The 16,604-nt window shown below is 39.8% G+C and overlaps 1 pseudogene; it reads right to left on the reverse strand.

Moving 5' to 3' along the window:
* Nucleotides 1–14,138: 14,138 nt before the first annotated feature.
* LOC147416776 (uncharacterized) lies at nt 14,139–15,804 on the reverse strand (annotated as a pseudogene).
* Nucleotides 15,805–16,604: the final 800 nt, after the last annotated feature.

Genomic DNA, 16,604 nt, shown 5'->3' on the forward strand with positions numbered 1-16,604 from the left:
TTTTCTACCAAGTTTTGGCAATTATTTGTCAAGCTAGAAAGAATTTTTTTACACCTTGCTGCTACCATAGATTGGTTATGAGGTAAAAAAAACACTGGATTTTTCTCCATATCAAAATACAATCTGTATGGAGAGAATTTTGGTAAGTTCTAAGACATAAATTTTAGGAAAATTTCAAGCTGTTTTGCAAAAAAGATCATAAAATTGTTATATCTTTTTGTAGAGATGGCCTTTCTTGCGTTTATAAAAGCCAACTGTTAGCACTTAATGTTACAAAACAATGAGATGCACTTCAAAGATAAGTTTTCACATCACATGCAAGCTATAGATATAATTTCATACTTGAGCACATGCTGAATAAGAGTATAATTTTGGTGTTCCAAAGGTCCCCTCATAAAATTGGTACTATTCTAGTGCAATTTGACTGTAGAGAGAGAAGGAGAGAACACAGAAGTAGAACCCCAAAGTGTGTAGAATACACACATGAGATGATGTATATATAGAGGGGACCTGGGTGCCATATATAGAGAAGCCATATATTGAGTAGCTTCACATATAAGCTCAACACCCCCGCTCAAATAAGGGTCCCTAACTGTGGATGAAAAAATCCTTGGGGGGTCAAGGGAAAAACCCACATCTCTATATACACCTACCGTTATATTATAAAAATCATTGAATATACAAATGTTTACGAGGAGCTACATCACTCCTTTTACAATGAATGTTTTTATGAGGAGTTACATTACTCCTATCAAATACAATAATGAATACAAAGGTTCAATAAAGAGGTGTAAAACCCACAGCTCTATATACACCCACCGTTATATTGTAAAAATCATTGAATATACAAATGTTTACGAGGAGCTACATCACTCCTTTTACAATGAATGTTTTTATGAGGAGTTACATTACTCCTATCAAATACAATAATGAATACAAAGGTTCAATAAAGAGGTGTAAAAGCTATCGATTAGCTTGTAATCAAAACTGTCTCCGTGAATCTGCTGTGTAGCTTGTCATCAATATCGCATTACCAAACATGTCTTCATGTTGTCATCAATATGGCATCACCAAACATATCTTCATAAATCTTTTATTGTCACCAAGTTTGTCTTCATAAAATCAATTCTTTGATCAATCCTACATAGATCATAGACTCCAAAAAAAAAACATGTCATGAAAATTATTAGCATCGTTAATGAAATAATTACGTTCACAATGCCATAAGAGATGGTTCGCGACGCCACTCTTTTGACGACATATATACGCACGACAACATATGGTACATAAAGTATAAACGTAAAAGTACAAAATGTGTGATTACGTGATACAAATGATATGTGTATATACTACATAAAACAACATTTATCAATGTAGTGATCAATGAATACCATCAAAGTATTAACAAAATATCATCATTATGTCAATAAAAATGAATAAATGATCATGGTATCAACGAAAAGCATCATGATATCACCGAGAATAATCATTGTATCAACGAAACAACATCATGGCATCACCGAGAATAACCATGGTATCAACGAAATATCATCATGGCATCACCGAGAATAACCATGGTATCAACGAAACAACATCATGGTATCACCGAGAATAACCATGGTATCAACAAAACAACATCATGGTATCACCGAGAATAACCATGGTATCAACGAAATATCATCATGGCACCACCGAGAATAACCATGGTATCAATGACATATCATCATGGTATCAACGAAAATCACCATGACCAAAGTATTAACAAAACATCATCATGGTACCATCAAAATCACTATGGTATCAATGAGAAATTATCAATAAAATGACGTAAACTATATCTCTAAAAGAATAATTATACGAGAATCAATGAACGAGTATATCATATAACAAAAGATCATGTACCAACAGTAGCTCGATAGAATTTGGACGATCATCAACGGCTCGAATGAATCGGAACGATGTGTAACTGGCTTCTGCAGCAAAGTTACGTCAGTAACAAATATATGAAAAATATAATTGAGAAGTTTTCAATTATGAGAAAAATCAAAAGCAAAAAGTAAAATTTTGATTTTCAAACATATTCACAGTCTGAGACGATAACCCAAAATTGGTGCAGAATTTAGAGAAACTTTCTTCTGCAAAGTTATAGACCACATCGATTCCAATCCCCATCGCGGGTAGTTTCTTCTGCAACGTTGTAGAACACATCGATTCCGGTCTCTCACGCAGGTAGTTTCTACAAAATCGTTTTCAATAAGCAGAAAAATAAAAAACAAAAAACGGAAATTGCTTTTTAGGTATGTACGCGATCCGCGAACGATAACTCAAAATCGGTGCAGAATTTGAAAACACTTTCTTCTGCAAAGTTGTAGACCACATCGATTCCGGTCTTTTTCGTGGGTAGTTTGCAGTCCGCGAACGATAACTCAAAATCGATGCAGAATTTGAAAAAGCTTTCTTCTGCAAAGTTGTAGAACACATCGATTCCGGTCTCTCTCGCGAGTAGTTTCTTCAAAATCGTTTTCAATTAGAAGAAAAATCAAAAACAAAAAACAAAAGTTGCTTTTCAGGTATGTACGCAGTCCGCGAACGATAACTCAAAATCGGTGCAGAATTTGAAAAAACTTTCTTCTGCAAAGTTGTAGATCACATCGATTCCGGTCTCTTACGCGAGTAGTTTCTTCAAAATCGTTTTCAATTAGAAGAAAAATTAAAAACAAAAAATGAAAGTTGCTTTTCAGGTATGTACGCAGTCCGCGAACGATAACTCAAAATCGGTGCAGAATTTGAAAAAAATTCCTTCTGCAAAGTTGTAGAACACATCGATTCCGGTCTCTCGCGGGTAGTTTCTGCAAAATCGTTTTCAATTAGAAGAAAAATCAAAAACAAAAAACAAAAGTTGCTTTTCAGGTATGTACGCAGTCCGCGAACGATAACTCAAAATCGGTGCAGAATTTGAAAAAACTTTCTTCTGCAAAGTTGTAGATCACATCGATTCCGATCTCTCGCGCGAGTAGTTTCTTCAAAATCGTTTTCAATTAGAAGAAAAATTAAAAACAAAAAATGAAAGTTGCTTTTCAGGTATGTACGCTGTCCGCGAACGATAACTCAAAATCGGTGCAGAATTTGAAAAAACTTCCTTCTGCAAAGTTGTAGAACACATCGATTCCGGTCTCTCGCGGGTAGTTTCTGCAAAATCGTTTCCAATTAGCAAAAAAATCAAAAACAAAAAGCGGAAGTTGCTTTTCAGTTATGTACGCAGTCCGCGAACGATAACTCAAAATCGGTGCAGAATTTGAAAAAACTTTTCTCTGCAAAGTTGTAGACCACATCGATTGCGGTCTCTCAAGAGGGTAGTTTCTGCAAAATCGTTTCCAATTAGCAGAAAAATCAAAAACAAAATACGGAAGCTGTTTTTCAGGTATGAACGCAGTCCGTGAACGATAACTCAAAATCGGTGCAGAATTTGAAGAAACTTCCTTCTGCAAAGTTGTATACCACATCGATTCCGATCCCTCTCCCGAGTAGTTTCTGCAAAATCGATTTTGATCAGGAGAAAAATTGAAAACAAAAACGTACTGCTTTGATACCATGTAGAGAGAGAAGGAGAGAACACAAAAGTAGAACCCCAAAGTGTGTAGAATACACACATGAGATGATGTATAGATAGAGGGGACCTGGGTGCCATATATAGAGAAGCCATATATTGAGTAGCTTCACATATAAGCTCAACATTGATAACTACAAATGACTTTATATGTTTAAACCAAGAAATTATGTATTTTTTGGGCTCCCTGACTCAATTAAATCTCATTACTTGAACTCTATCTTGAATTTTTTATCATGAAAAAACTCGTGAAAATCTTGAGTTCTCCGTAATAGCATTGAAAACAAGGTTTTAGGCACCCCAATTGTGTATGTACCACGTAGTTTGATACATTTAGTTGATTTACATGAAAAGTTTGATATTATTTGGGGTTTTGAATGCTTATGTCTCAAGAATGAAAATATGAAAGTTTTCTCTTATGCAGTTTTGAATATTTAAAATGATTCAATAATTGTTGCATACCAAAGCCCTTCTACTTGCCACCTTGAGTGCTCAATGGAAAGGGCAAGCAATGTATCTCTTTTTAAAACTCACAAATACATCAAAAATATTTTTCTTTGTGTACAACTATATGCTTGAAATGACCATATCAAACACATGGAGCTTTCCATTCTTTTATATACCCCAAAGTCAATTTTTTTGCACATGAAACTTTCATCTATAGCAAAATTGTGGAAGAGTCACCTAAAATTTTCTACAAGGTCGCTTCATTTTTTCTTGAGCTTATAAAGGCGATTTCTTGAAAGCGTTGTTAGGAATTTTTTGGAGCAAGGGACTTCGCATATGTATATACACATGCATGGTGCATTGAATAAAGGATTGCCCATTTTCTAGAGCTAGGTGGTTACGTGGGGCCCACACGTGTACAGATAGGACAACATGTACATAGTGCATCGATTTTCACTATCACCAGCACTTGTGTGTTTTTCCTATAATAATGAGGAGTTGGTAGCGCGTAAAATTTTCAAGGAAGCTATCTGCGGGCCGACGACATGAGGTAAGCAGGTGCGTCAGATGACATCTAGTGGTGTCAAGAGGTTGAATGGAGTCAATACTTGCACGTGGATAAGTACGAACACAACGTGGGTTTTTCCTTGTGATAATTATACAAAAAGGTCATCATGAGGACCATATTTTGGGGCCACTTCACGTGGTGGTGGGATGGATTATTGGAAAAAGTTGAGTGCCAGGTGTGCGGATGGATGCAGCAGTGTGACAACTATGCACTACGAGGCCATTTTTTCACATGTTCTGGGTCCATTTGAGGTCAACTAAAAGGCCAAAGGTTCCCAGGTAATAAAGCTAAGTGTGAGAACTGAAAAACCTGAGAGAAGACTAGAAAAAATGTGGAGAGAAGAGGAGGAACAGTTGCAATTGTGTTTTTGTAGCATGTTTTAGCCATAAATTACTCATCCGAGGTCGGATTTGAGAACTTTGACATTGTAGACTGGGGTTTTGGGCTGTTCTGGGAGCGATGGCGCTGTACATTTTACCAAATTCCTCACTGTTTTTCTTTTGTTTTGACTGTGTAAGTTTCTCCTATGAGCGAAGCTTCTTCTCCAATGTGTGATTGTATCTCGCATATTTTACCCATATTGTGTGAGCTATTTGCCCCATTGGTGTTGGCCCAAGCTCAATTGTATCTAAACATTAGAAATTCACGTCTTTTGAGCTGAGTTTTTTGGGTGTGTGTGTGTGTGTCTCTGTGTGGAGTGGGCAAATGGATAGTCTCTCTCATGTCACTCCATCGGTGTGTTCACTGTCTCGGCCAGGTGGGTTGTGTAAGCCGAGTGGTGCCCCATAGTGTGTGTGTGTACCATCCCAAGAGTGTGTGTCGGGTCATTATAGAGGGGTTGTGTGTGTTTCCATCCCGCTCACATTATTTTGGTGTCCCCACTAAGGATCTTCTTCGAGTACCTTCAGCTTCGGGAGTACAAATTGCAGATTACAGGTTACAGGGACAGGTACAGGTATAGGTGATTCACATAGGTACAGGTAGCTAGAGTAGAGTGATACACTAACAATGGAAGTCACTTGCAGTTGTCGTCGGTATGCATCATTTGGCGCCTCTTTGAACGCATTGTCTGTTGTTGTTGGTATTGTACGTTACTTGTGGAAACTGCCATTGTACACCTTTGTGGAGCCATATTTGGTTTTATTTGGCAGTCCTAGCCATTTTTGAGACTTGGTCTGGAAGATAGTCATTTTTGAGACTTGGCTATATGAGATTTGCATAAGCTTTCATGAGAGGGTCGATAGCGTGAGGTTTTATTGAGCTGGGGGATTCTCAGATGAGATTCTTTTGATGATACAAGTGGCTGGAGCACCCTTTTTGTGACCTCGCCATAGGGTATGTACTAGTGATTCCTACTTGATGCTCCGGTTCTATTGTTGGCAGGTTATGCATACATATACAGTCTATATTTTGGATTCTTACTGCTCTACTTCTTAGGAAACTCTGCCAAAAATTTTCCAAGTTGTGATGGCTGGTTTTTTGGTCTTTTGAGCTATTTATGCTGTTATGCTGCTGAAATTGTGGCAATCAGGTGTGGCCTTCTTGGGAGCTGCATGGTTGACTTTAATGGATGATCAAAATGGCCCTCTATTCACTTCTTTTCATTTAACTCAAAGAATCTAGATAAATGTTCCTGTGTCCAGGAATATTTGTTTCCAGCAGTGCATAGTCTTTATCTTTGGGCCAAGAAGATTAAGAGATATAATGGAATACCCTTTTCCTGTTGTAATTCCGATGATTAACTATGACAACTCATTTGATGAGCATGTTTTGTCCTTATCTAAAGACAAGCTCCATTGAAGTTTCTAGGGACTAAGTTAGTCAAAAGTTCTGGGTTCTTGTACGTGTGTTCAAAGGGGTTCTCAAAGCACTGTAGCTTGAGTAGCGATGGCTTTCTCTTATCTGTAGTTTCATGGAAGACTTTTTAGAAAAGATGGAGGTTGCCTGCATTAGCAGTTAGATTCACGATCGTGCACAGATGTTACATCTTCTCCAAATTTGTTTGAAGAGTGATGCACGAGTTTGGTCCAAAGCATTGAAGAGGAGTTGTGTGTGGATGATCCACCTGTAAGACTGAGTTGGGGCAATATAAGGCATGGATTGGAAGTGGAGTTTGCGAAGATAGAAGATCATGACAAAGTGTGGCAAGAAGTACAAGGTTTTGTGCAAAAGGAAGGTGAGCCAATAGATGCATACATATGTAAGTTTTCAATGGCATGGGAGCGGATGTGCAAGGCCTTAGCACCACAAGTACCCCCACTTGACATGATGAAGAAGGATAGGTTCTTGGTTGGTCTTTGGGAGAATATATGTTGGAGAGTGGAGCTAAAGAAGCCTAGGACATATAAAGATGCACTAGAGGTAGCAAGGAACAAAGAGTTGAAGCTGAAGAAAATGAGCCAGCTAGGGGTGGAGTCTTTGCCCAAGAGGTCTGAAGGGCTGATGCAAACCAAGGTTGAATTGTCAAAGCATCAGGAACTGATGACAAAAATGTTCAGTGGAAGACCTCTCAGCTATGGAGAAGGATATATATTTGCATATGCTGGATAGTTTTCCTGATTTGTTCACTACTTCATATGAAGGGATTCGAGGATTCAAAGGAGAAGAGATGCATATAGAGCTAAATGAAGGTGCTAAGCCAATGTGAAAAATTCTAAGAAGGATGGGTCAAGAGCAGATGGAAGCCTTGCAGGAAGAGGTGAAAAAGTTATTGAAGGCAGGGTTCATAGTCCTAGTGGAAACCACAGAATGGGTGAGTCCAGTAGTAGTCAGCCCAAAGAAGGATGGAAAGTGGAGGATTTGTGTAGATTTTAAACCCTTCAATGCAGCCACTAAGAAGAACCCATATCCTCTCACATTCATCGATCAGATCTTGGATTCAGTGGTAGGTTATGAGAGGTACAGTGTGTGTGATGGTTTTTCAGGCTATTTTCAATTGAAGATTGCTCTTAAAGACCGAACAAAGACTACTTTCATTACGCATGGGGCTGCTATTGCTACACGGTATTGCCATTTGGATTGTCAAAATGGACCATCCTTCTGTCAAGAGAGAGCAAATTGGGTATTGGCACCATTCATTGGTAGTTGTATTAAAGATTTTATGGACGACTTCTATGTCTACAGCAGTAGGGCTGAACACCATGAGAAGCTGCAGATGGTAGTGGCTTGATATGATGAATGTGGAGGACAACTAAATCCAAAGAAATTTCATTTAGCACAGCCAAGGGTGAAGTTATTGGGCCATATGGTGTCAGAAAATGGCATTGAGGCTGATCCAGACAAGGTTAAGTCTATTATTCTTCTTCCATCACCTACGAGTACAAAGCAATCGGCACCTTTATACACAGAGTAAAGTACATGACGCGGTTTATTCCATTGTCTTCACATCTCCTTTATCCATTACAACAAGTGGCAAAGCATGATCCATTGCAATGGGATGGCAAGTGTGAAGAAGTGTTTCAAGAGGTGAAAGAGGTGTTAGGGGGGCTGTTAGCCATGCAAGCCCTTGATTGGGAGCAAGTATTTTATATAAATCCATCAGTAGGGGATGATGCCATTAGAGCCATGCTATTGCAAAAGGGGAAGGGCATGCATTATATCAGGCCAGTGTATTGTGCAAGTCGAGTGAAGCTAGTAGCAGAGAGAAAATTCTTGGAAATAGAGTTAGTGATTGATGGCCAGTGTGATATTTACTTCTCGACAATTTCTTCATTACTTGATACCGCGACCTTTTGTTTTCTTGACAAGTTACACCTTTTTGCCACAGTTAATTAATGGCATTAACATGTCAAATGTGGTCAAGAAATGGGTAATTGAGCTGCAAGAGTTTGAGTTCTCTTTTTTAGTGGAAGACAGTACAAGAGCTACCCTCGCTGATTTGTTGACTTACAAGGAGAATCTCCTCCTTGTTAAGGAAAGGTTGTGGAAAGGGTAGTTGAAGAAGTGCCACAGATCATCAATGCACATGTTTTGTTATTTGATGGATCATATAGGAAGATCCATGATGCGGCTTCAGGGGGTATAGCACTTTATGATCCAGAGGGGAAGCTAGTATGCAAGAGGGGGTTCAAGTTGGATGCACATAGTAACAATGAGGCTGAATATGGTACTTTGGAAGCCGGATTACACATTTTTTTGAAGCATGGGATTAGAAGGTTGATCATAAAAGGTGATGCCTTGTTAGTTGTGAAGCAAGTGTTGGGTGTATGGAAGAGCAAGAACACCTCATTGAAGGAAATGTGTTTTAGAATTAAAGGCTTGTTAAAAAAGTTCAAAGCATGGAGCATCAGACACATTGAACGTGCTCTAAATGGAGAGGCACATGAAGCAGCTCAAAGCATGATTGGGAAGCTATTTGTGTGAGGACCAATTTACCTCTTTATCATGGCTAGGAAATTTTGGCTCAAGAAGAGGTGTTTTTGCTAATAGGAATCATTCCGAAGGACATTCAGAAGTCTAAGAAGTATGGTTTTGTGCGTAGAGCATCGAGGTACAAATTGATTGGTGATGTCTTGTACATGAAAGGGGCTGATCTCGTGTTGAGACGTGCACCTTGGCGGAAGGAGCATTATAGAGTGTTGAAAGAGAATCATGAAGGCGCATATGGTGGCCATTTTTCTCTGAAGATCACCTTGCATAAGATCTTGCAAGAGGGGTATGTATGGCCTAGTTTGCACAACAATGTTCACCATTGGTGTAGGTCTTGCAATAGATGTCAAGCATTTGGGAAGAGAGTGTTGAAGCCAGAGCTACGAAAAACCATTATGGTGTTTGATGTGTTTGAAAAGTGGGGAATTGATGCAATCGGCCCCTTACCTATCACAAGTAGGGACAAAAGCTATATTTTGACTGCAGTGGACTATCTCTCTAGATGGGTAGAGGCTATAGCAGTAAAACAATCACTGCAAAGGATGTGGCAAAATTTGTGTATGATGAAATATGTTGCAAGTTTGGGGTGCCACTAGAGATACTTTCAGATAAGGGGATAGGATTTAGAGCTAAACTGCTAAACTTTTTATGCGTGAAGATGAAGATTAGGCACCAGCATACCACTCCTTATTACGCGCAGTGTAATGGCTTAAATGAAAGATTCAATGGTGAGTTAGTACAAATTCTTTCGAAAGTGACAGAGCACCAAGGAAAGAATTGGGATTTGGAATTTCCTAGTGCATTATGGGCTTAGTGTACTTTAGTGAAGACAGGTATAGGGTTTACTCCATTTCATTTGGTATATGGAAAGGATGCACTATTGCCTGTAGAAGTAGAGGTACCTACGACCTGTTGAGCTTATATGTGAAGCTACTCAATATATGGCTTCTCTATATATGGCACCCAGGTCCCCTCTATATATACATCATCTCATGTGTGTATTCTACACACTTTGGGGTTCTTTTATTAAAAAAAAAAAAAAACATGTGTGTATTCTACACACTTTGGGGTTCTCCTTCTGTGCTCTCTCCTTCTCTCTCAACATGGTATCAGAGCAGTACGTTTTTGTTTTTGATTTTTCTCCTGATCAAAGTCGATTTTGCAGAAACTACCCGCGTGAGGGATCGGAATCGATGTGGTCTACAACTTTGCAGAAGGAATTTTCTTCAAATTCTGTACCGATTTTGAGTTATCGTTCACGGACTGCGTTCATACCTGAAAAACAGCTTCCGTATTTTGTTTTTGATTTTTCTGCTAATTGGAAACGATTTTGCAGAAACTACCCTCTTGAGAGACCGCAATCGATGTGGTCTACAACTTTGCAGAGAAAAGTTTTTTCAAATTCTGCACCGATTTTGAGTTATCGTTCGCGGACTGCGTACATAACTGAAAAGCAACTTCCGCTTTTTGTTTTTGATTTTTTTGCTAATTGGAAACGATTTTGCAGAAACTACCCGCGAGAGACCGGAATCGATGTGTTCTACAACTTTGCAGAAGGAAGTTTTTTCAAATTCTGCACCGATTTTGAGTTATCATTCGCGGACTGCGTACATACCTGAAAAGCAACTTCCGTTTTTTGTTTTTGATTTTTCTGCTAATTGAAAACGATTTTGCAGAAACTACCTGTGTTGGAAACTGGAATCGATGTGGTCTACAACTTTGCAGAAGAAAGTGTTTTCAAATTCTGCACCGATTTTGAGTTATCGTTCGCGGATTGCAAACTACCCACGAAAAAGACCGGAATCGATGTGGTCTACAACTTTGCAGAAGAAAGTGTTTTCAAATTCTGCACCGATTTTGAGTTATCGTTCGCGGACTGCGTACATACCTAAAAAGTAATTTCCGTTTTTTGTTTTTTATTTTTCTGCTTATTGAAAACGATTTTGCAGAAACTACCTGCGTGAGAGACCGGAATCGATGTGTTCTACAACTTTGCAGAAGAAACTACCCGCGATGGGGATTGGAATCGATGTGGTCTATAACTTTGCAGAAGAAAGTTTCTCTAAATTCTGCACCAATTTTGGGTTATCGTCTCAGACTGCGAATATGTTTGAAAATCAAAATTTTACTTTTTGCTTTTGATTTTTCTCATAATTGAAAACTTCTCAATTATATTTTTCTTCATCAATCATATATTTGTTACTGACGTAACTTTGCTGCAGAAGCCAGTTACACATCGTTCCGATTCAGTCGAGCCGTTGATGATCGTCCAAATTCTATCGAGCTACTGTTGGTACATGATCTTTTGTTATGTGATATACTCGTTCATTGATTCTCGTATAATTATTCTTTTAGAGATATAGTTTACGTCGTTTTATTGATAATTTCTCATTGATACCATAGTGATTTTGATGGTACCATGATAATGTTTTGTTAATACTTTGGTCATGGTGATTTTCGTTGATACCATGATGATATGTCATTGATACCATGGTTATTCTCGGTGGTGCCATGATGATATTTCGTTGATACCATGGCTATTCTCGGTGATTCCATGATGATATTTTGTTGATTCCATGGTGATTTTTATTGATACCATGATGATGTTTTGTTGATACCATGGTTATTCTCGGTGATACCATGATGTTGTTTCGTTGATACCATGGTTATTCTCGGTGATGCCATGATAATATTTCGTTGATACCATGGTTATTCTCGGTGATGCCATGATGTTGTTTCGTTGATACAATGATTATTCTCGGTGGTATCATGATGCTTTTCGTTGATACCATGATCATTTATTCATTTTTATTGACATAATGATGATATTTTGTTAATACTTTGATGGTATTCATTGATCACTACATTGATAAATGTTGTTTTATGTAGTATATACACATATCATTTGTATCACGTAATCACACATTTTGTACTTTTACGTTTATACTTTATGTACCATATGTTGTCGTGCGTATATATGTCGTCAAAAGAGTGGCGTCGCGAACCATCTCTTATGGCATTGTGAACGTAATTATTTCATTAACGATGCTAATAATTTTCATGACATGTTTTTTTTTTGGAGTCTATGATCTATGTAGGATTGATCAAAGAATTGATTTTATGAAGACAAACTTGGTGACAATAAAAGATTTATGAAGATATGTTTGGTGATGCCATATTGATGACAACATGAAGACATGTTTGGTAATGCGATATTGATGACAAGCTACACAACAGATTCACGGAGACAATTTGATTACAAGCTAATCGATAGCTTTTACACCTCTTTATTGAACCTTTGTATTCATTATTGTATTTGATAGGAGTAATGTAACTCCTCATAAAACATTCATTGTAAACGGAGTGATGTAGCTCCTCGTAAACATTTGTATATTCAATGATTTTTATAATATAACGGTGGGTGTATATAGAGCTGTGGGTTTTTCCCTTGATCCCCCAAGGGTTTTTTCATCCACAGTTAGGGACCCTTATTTGAGCGGGGGTGTTGAGCTTATATGTGAAGCTACTCAATATATGGCTTCTCTATATATGGCACCCAGGTCCCCTCTATATATACATCATCTCATGTGTGTATTCTACACACTTTGGGGTTCTCCTTCTGTGCTCTCTCCTTCTCTCTCAACATGACCAAGATGCTGGAGAAGTTACTTGGGCCGCCTAGTGATGCATTCAAAGAGAGGCTCTTACAGTTACAAGAGGCTCAGCTGGATAGGATGAGTGTATTGGAACATTATGGACAGATGTAGGATAAGGCTTTGGCAAAGATAAATGAAAAGGTCAAAAGTAAGGGTATCAAGAAACATGACTTGGTTTTGCACTACAACAGTAAGCTAGACAACACCTTCCAAAACAAGTTTCAAGTTAAGTGGGAAGGCCCTTTCAAGGTAGTGGAGTGTTTTCCAAGTGGTACATATCAGTTGGCTAACCTGGATGGGATTCTACATAACTGACTACTAGCCATAGGGGGGGTTTGCGAGGGACTAATAATTGACGGGCGTCATTTAACCGATGACGAATGCGTCTCATAGACGAGGTTTCAGTCGTATAAGCAAGGATATTTTAAAAAAGAAAATCAGGCGTTGCATAAACAACCGCTGCGGTTGCATAATCAACGACTTGAATTTGCAGCCGTGGCATAATCGACGCTTTAAATTGGGCCTTGCTTAAATGACACAGCGAAGCGAGGCTTCTAGCGACGCCTGCACACTGCCCCTTCTCTCATGCGACGAGGCACTTCTATAATATTGTTGCAAAGCCTTTGAAATGTGACTCGCGGGAAATTATACACAACAACGAGCTCCACGGAAGCGCTACAACAAAATACGCAAAACGAGAGCAGGTACCCCCCTCCCCCCCCTCTTCTTCATCACTTGCCTTTTTAGTGAAAAATGCAATATATCACAGGTTAATGTAATTCAAAGGTGTGACCAAACCAGTAGGAGAGATAGGAAGTTCTATTAACGATAGTGAGAAGAAGAGGAGTCTGTAGCGCTGAGTGTATGTGTGTGTCCGGAGAGGCTCCCGGAGAGAGAGAGGAAGTTATCACATGGACTACATGCATCCGTGGTACGTGTGTGTGTGTGTGTGCGCGCGCTTATGCATGTGGGCATGCATAGAGCGAGAGAGAGAGAGAGAGAGAGAGAGAGAGAGAGAGAGAGAGAGAGAGAGAGAGAGAGAGAGAGAGGCACAACAAGCTCCTGCGACGTGGATACAAGAAGAGAGGAAAAGAAACCGAAGAATGTCCATGCCTCTCAACCTCCGCTTCAATTCATGGGCTTAACATGTGAAAACTAAGGCACAAAAAATGGAGTCTCCAAGCTTGGGTTTGAATATTGCACTTTTTTAGTGCCTGCAAAATAGGTTCAGAGTTATGTTTCAAAAAAACAGTTCGATGTGTGAGTGTGCATGTGTGTAGGCATGCAGGTTGTGTGTGAAGGAGACCTTAATACTGTGTGCATGTACAAGAGTGTGTGTGTGTGTGTGCGTGCACGCGTGCACGTGCATATCCAATGACAACTCAAAAGCAAACCTCTATCATCACACAGCTTCACCGGCATATAAGTAAGAGTGTGCATTGATATAGACAGAAGAAGCAGAGTGCAATATATAAAGGGGCAAAAGCTAGCTTCAAGCAGTGTATATGTATACACCTGCGTGCAGCTTGGGAACAACTAAGCTACAGGTGTTGCTGTGGTGGAAGGATACACCCACATCCTGAGCTTGAGACGACTGGTTTTCCTCTGTTTTGGTAGGGAAGACCTCCTTCTTATCTTTAAGAGGCTCCTTTGAAGCCTCCTTTTTGGCACATGGTAGAGTCTCGTCTTGCTATCAAAGCGAAGAACGTATGCCTCATTACATCCCTCATAAAGCCTCTCCCCCAGTGTGTCAATAATGTAGTAAGATTCTTTGCATACCTTCAATAGGAAAAAATGATCATTCCAGCTCACAATGTAGAGCTGAAATCCCCCATTGGGCTACAAGCCTACACTCTACTGATCTATTGCTGCCCAAATCTCTTCAAAAGACTTCGCGCATTGCAAGAAATTGTTGTAGGTGTCATCTAGCCCCTCAGGTTGGAAAAAGCCAATAACGGAATGCTCATGATCCACTGCTAGTGGTCATACTCTTGCGTTTATGACAGTCTCAAGGTCAAAGTGGCCATCCCACAAATTTGCTTCTGTAGGCCTCAACATCAAATAGCTTTTTCCACTCTGCAGATCCTTCTCGGATGTGGGTATTATATTCGGCCTTGATGGGCATACAATTTAGGTTCTTGTGTAGCCAATCAACGATCACTACAACAAGGGCCGTGCACGCACTCTTGCCGGTTGCTCTTTCGCTCCTCTGATCAATAGAGGCAAAAAATAGTCACCAAATCTTTATGTTCCCAGCTTCCTATAGTGAAAAGCTCCTCTCCAAAGTCCAAGCATTCAGATATCGCTGAAGAAAGCATTGCTTTCTTCTCATTTCGACAAACACAAAAAAAAACTTATTTCCATATACAAGAGCTTTTGGACAAATTCCTAAGAATTCTGACATTGTGACCTACCATAACATCATGGGCTTCTATTATCAAGGGCGCCGCATACCTAGATAGGTGCGGTTGGGGGCAGGGGATCGCCGGCCTAGTGGATAGGCCGGTGGTCCCCAAGCGCACTAGCTAGGTATGTGGTGCCTCGCGAGTGGAAGCTCGTGATGTTAAACAGTACATGCAAACAATGAGAAAGAGCCCATTTTCCTACATAAGAAAATTTCAAAACCTTCTTGTGATAAATTAGGTTAATTTAGCAAAGATTTTGTGCATTTTTTACATTAGACTAGCCTTGGCTTTGCATTATTCAAGGTACCTCATCCATCAAAACAGATATAATCGATCCAGGCATATGACTCAGATGACATGATGGTGTATGGTATTCTTAAAGAAGTTGTGAACAAGAGAGGCTGGTTTCCGCGCACCCAAAATGCGAAGATGAATTGACGGAGAGTCACCTTGCACCCATATCATCAACACCGCAAAATAAAACTCCTCCAAAGAAAGGCATAAAAAATGGTGCTGCCTCTACATTGTTCTCTGCCCCTTCAATCTCATCATTAACACCTGCAAAGCTTGCCAAGAGCTCCAACAAGAAGCATTACAGAGGAGTATAGCGTTGGCCGTGGGTCAAATATGCAGCCTAGATCCAAGAATCTACAAGGCAAGGGGCCCGTGTTTGTCTATGGACCTTTGACACGGCTGAGGAGGCAGCTTTGGCATATGATCAAGCGGCATTGAAGATGCGCGGGGTGCACGCATTGCTGAATTTTTCCGTCAATGTCATGGCTCCAATGTAGAGAAAGACGTGGAGACAAAGAGGAGAAGAGAGTGAAACGAGAAGCACCAGTTGAAGATGGAGTTGCAGGCATCGAGCAACAACGTCAACAACACAAGCGCATGCAAGAGCCATCATCATCTTCACCACCATCAAGTCTGGTAGTGAGCTTTGAAGGAGAAGGGGTGAAGATAGAAGATCTAGATGATGTGTTTTCTTTGCATGAGCTGCGCGAGTGTTTCTTGCCTTTCACTACCTCCTCATTTTCTAGCGCCATGGCTACCCTGGCCAACTGCGCTGCAGCCTCTCATTTGGTAGCCTCTCATGTGATATTAGAGTGCTTGTGCCTGTGTGTGTGTGTGTGTGTGTGTGTGTGTGTGTGTGTGAGAGAGAGAGAGAGAGAGAGAGAGAGAGAGAGAGAGAGAGAGAGAGAGAGAGAAAGAGAAAGAGAGAGAGATCTCAGTACGTGTTGTTGGGCGAGAGTCCGACAATCATGAAGGACATGGTGGTAGTCCATGAGAATTAGGCGTTGGTTCCTGTTGAGGGAGTCAGTGAGAGCCTGCAACCTCTCATTTGGCTGACAAAGAGTTGAAACTCATCGGTGAGCTCATCTATAGAGTCGACCCTGAAGGCATATGGTATTGCACAAGATGGTGATATGGACAAAAGAATTCACTTGATATTGTTAGTCAATGGTTGTGCTTGGAACTACCTTGATCGATATGTATGCCTAATGTGGTGCACTTCCTCGATCACAAAAGATACTTTAAGAGCTTCCTGTCGT

Source organism: Adiantum capillus-veneris, unplaced genomic scaffold (assembly GCF_014529385.1).
Source record: "Adiantum capillus-veneris isolate H3 unplaced genomic scaffold, ASM1452938v2 Hic_scaffold_464, whole genome shotgun sequence".
Taxonomy (NCBI): Eukaryota; Viridiplantae; Streptophyta; class Polypodiopsida; order Polypodiales; family Pteridaceae; genus Adiantum; species Adiantum capillus-veneris.